This window comes from Saccopteryx bilineata, chromosome 1, assembly GCF_036850765.1.
Source record: "Saccopteryx bilineata isolate mSacBil1 chromosome 1, mSacBil1_pri_phased_curated, whole genome shotgun sequence".
NCBI classification, from domain to species: domain Eukaryota; kingdom Metazoa; phylum Chordata; class Mammalia; order Chiroptera; family Emballonuridae; genus Saccopteryx; species Saccopteryx bilineata.
Genome location: NC_089490.1, coordinates 318,580,277 through 318,584,123, shown reverse-complemented (window position 1 = coordinate 318,584,123; position 3,847 = coordinate 318,580,277). Strand labels below are relative to the sequence as shown.

General features: G+C 29.1%; 1 non-coding gene across 1 annotated transcript; it reads left to right on the top strand.

Annotated features, from left to right (window-relative positions):
- Positions 1 to 1,169: 1,169 nt before the first annotated feature.
- On the top strand, positions 1,170 to 1,329 carry LOC136321400 (U1 spliceosomal RNA). The gene has a single exon (XR_010728655.1). It is a non-coding gene; the product is annotated as a U1 spliceosomal RNA (small nuclear RNA).
- The last annotated feature ends 2,518 nt before the right edge of the window (positions 1,330 to 3,847 follow it).

Genomic DNA, 3,847 nt, shown 5'->3' with positions numbered 1-3,847 from the left:
ACAGAAACTTGACTCTGGGCAGCGGGTGCACGATGCAGTGTGCAGATGCCATTTTATTGAGTTGTACACTTGAAATCTATGGTTTTATTAACCAGTTTCACCCCGATAAATTCAATAAAATATAAGAATATAAATATAATGTGATTTAAGATATTACTAGGACACATTTAGTATTTACCAGAATTATAACTACTTATTTAAATATAACTAAGACAGAAGTATACTTAAGTATATATGTAAATTAAATATTTATATATGGAAAAGGTGGTAAAATTAGTAAAGTAAAAATAGATTCTCTATAAATGTTGCTGGGCATCTCTATTTTGACCTTTAAATTCAAATCAATTGAGACATGAATAGATGCTTTACACAGGAGAAAAAAATACATTTATAAAAAAAGTGTACAGTAAAATATTTTCATTAGCTATCAAAGCATGATTTATTAATAAGATACTACTTATTAACTATCAATTTAGCTAAATTAAACACATATATAATACTGCACATGCACAGCATGTGTCTGTGTATAAAATACTAAAAATTGGATTAAATTAAATATTACATACTTAGTGATTCTTAAATTTTTACAACTTATTTGAAAATCAATTTATATATCAACAATCATTTTAGAAATATCCATGGGTAATTATCTTAGGAAATGGGTTATTTTTATAAACACTGCATTCAGTGTTTTTTTTAACATATCACATATTAGAATACAATTCTAAATTGTTTTAAGTTTATGATAGTAACAAACTGCCTAATTCAGCGCTATATCTTCAGTGTGTGGCACATTATAAAAGGCTTAGTAAATATTTGTAAATGAATAGAATAAATGATTTATGTCTCTTCAATAAAATATTACACAGATATTTACAGTAATAATTAAAAACTTAAATAATAACATGACTGTATACTGAAATAACTAAAAAGGATGCAAACTTTTTGTAACATTTACATATATTATGGTTAAACAAAGCAAAAATTTATACACAAATAAAAATAAAAGAAATAATATTAAAATAAGTTCAACTGTAAAAGGACAATAGCAAGTTAATAATCATGAAACACAGTAAGTCATAACTGAAATGAAGCTTTATGTGATACACCTGTAGGACTTTATAATCATGAGAGGTGAGTGAGATTCTGTATATAAAAACTATTTTATAATAGTTACCTGGTAGAGGAGATATCGTGCTCATGAAGGTTTCCCAGGGTGAGGTTGACCCATTGCACTCCAAGTGTGCTGAGCCCTGCAATTTCCCCAAATGTGAGAAACTTGACTGTATAATTTGTGGTAGTGGGGAACTGCATTTGCGCTCTCCCCTGAAAAAGAAAAAATATATATTTTATAAATTATAAAGACCTCCACAAATGTAAAGCAGGAATTTTCATGATTCACCATGAGTTACGATCTCCACTAATTGCACATATTTATATAAATATGTTGTGAATGAGTGACTATTTCTTCTTTGGCTTAATGATTTTCCTGGAAAACTATGAACCAATATTTCTAAAAAAAGGAAGATAGATGCCAGATAGATAGATAAGTAGACAGGTAGATAGATAGATAGATAGGTAGACAGGTGGGTAGGTAGATAGATGATAGATAGATAGATAGATAGATAGATAGATAGATAGATAGATGTATCTTTTTATTTACTACTTTTCATTTTGTTCTTTTTTACTGAGGTATAATTAACATATAATATTAGTTTAAGGTATACAACATAATTCAATATTTGTATATAGTGAGAAATGATTATCACAGTAAGTCTAACATCTATCACCACAGATTATTACAAAAAAGTTTTCTCTTGTGATGAGGACTTTTAAGATCTACTCTCTTAGGTGCTTTCAAATATGCAACACAATACTATTAACTATACTCACCACACTGTACGTTAGATTTTTTTACTTCTTTATTTTATAACTAGAAGTTTATACCTTTGACCACCTTCCCCCATATCATCCATACACTACTTTGCTCTTTTAAAGAATTCAGAATAAATTAGGCATGACTGCCTTCAATAAATTTCAAATCTGGGTCAAAATTTAATCATAATCTTGCTACCAAGTGAAAATATAGCAAACTTTTAAGAAAAAAAGACAATAATGACTCAAGTGAACCAATCCAGTATTATAATCTGTATGTAATTAAAGTCTTTCCTCCAATATTATTTTAGAGACCATAGTTTACAATAAAATCTCTTGAGCATGGTTATGGTGAAAATATTATTAGAGAATTAGACTCTATCAGCTAAACTCTTGGTGACTACAAAAGCAATGTTTTCTGATTTTCCATTTATTCGGGGCACTAGATATTGAACCCTTTTGTATTAGTTTAATATATTTTACAGTTGTTTTTATATATTATTTTAAATAATTGTAGGTCATAGAATTAATATTAATTGGGCATGATTCATCATGAGTTACGATCTCCGATCTCCACTAATTGCATATATTTATATGTTGTGAATGAGTGACTATTTCTTCTTTGGCTTAATGAGTTTCCTGGAAAACTATGAACCAACATTTCTAAAAAAAGAAAGATAGACGCCAGATAGATAGATAGGTAGACAAGTAGATAGATAGTGTGTTCTAAACACTTCTATAAGCAATAAGGATAAGGTGTGAACTAAACCAAAACAAAAATGTTTCTACTAATTACAAACCTACATATGAATAGGTTTTAATATTAGCAAATCTAATTATTCAAAATAAGAAACTGCGAAATGAAAGAATTCTTTGGATCTTCTATTTATATTTATAAATACAGAAATAAGACAGTGAACAGATGCCTTTCTCCCCCAAATTATTGCAGTTTTCACTTAATATTAAATATTCTATCCTATAGACTTCATTATTTATTATAAATTTCAACTCCTCAGGTCAGGGTCTGGCTGCATTCTCGTTGGCTAGCTCCTATAATTTCTGGTGCAAAACATGGCACATTGCTATGTGTTCAGTGACATTTCTTTGAAGAATAGGTTAATCATCATTTATTTATCCCTCTTACTTTTTAAAAAATGATGAAGTTAGAAAACTTAATGACAAATTTCAAACAACATACCAATGATTTGATCAATTCAAAAGCATTGCTACAATGCCTCAGGAAATAATCTCTGCATACAAGCAAACAACATTAGTTTCTTATATAGTAAGTCTATTATCTAGTAACATTTACACCATGTTGCTTTTTTGTATGGATCTGAACAATATAGCCAATTTAAATATCTGAATTACAAATGAAATCTATTGGGAAATGATCTGCCAAATGAATCAAAATAATTTTAGGTCAGTTGAAAGCTTACTTAAAATACATGGATTCTTCTCTAATCAGAAATTTCCAAATATGTAGCAGATGTATCAAGATGCCTGCTAAATATAGGACCATGTGTGTGTAATTAACTATATGAACATTTTTTTCTTAGTGCATATGTGGATACTCTTTTGGCTATCAATTACACTAAACTGAGATATTGTTTCTATTTCTTGCAATATAATATAGACCTGCCTACCATTTGAGAAGAATAAAAAAATTTTTTAAGCTTTAGAAAGAACTAACTAGGTATATTTAGTCCATCCTGCATCAAGGTGCTTTCCACTTCATCAGGAGTGGAAATACTATTGCCATTTTATTGTGTCAGAATAATGTGTCTGCTCTCATAGGGATTTAGATGAAGAGTAGCTTGGTGGGAATTACAAGATCTTCAGGACTCTTCTAATCATACAATTCTATATTTTTCCAACCACCACTGAGTTTAGACCCTTAGCTTACAGAGTTATCACTCAAAGACCATACCAAATAAATATCCTTAGACAATATACTATCATTGGGAGCCCT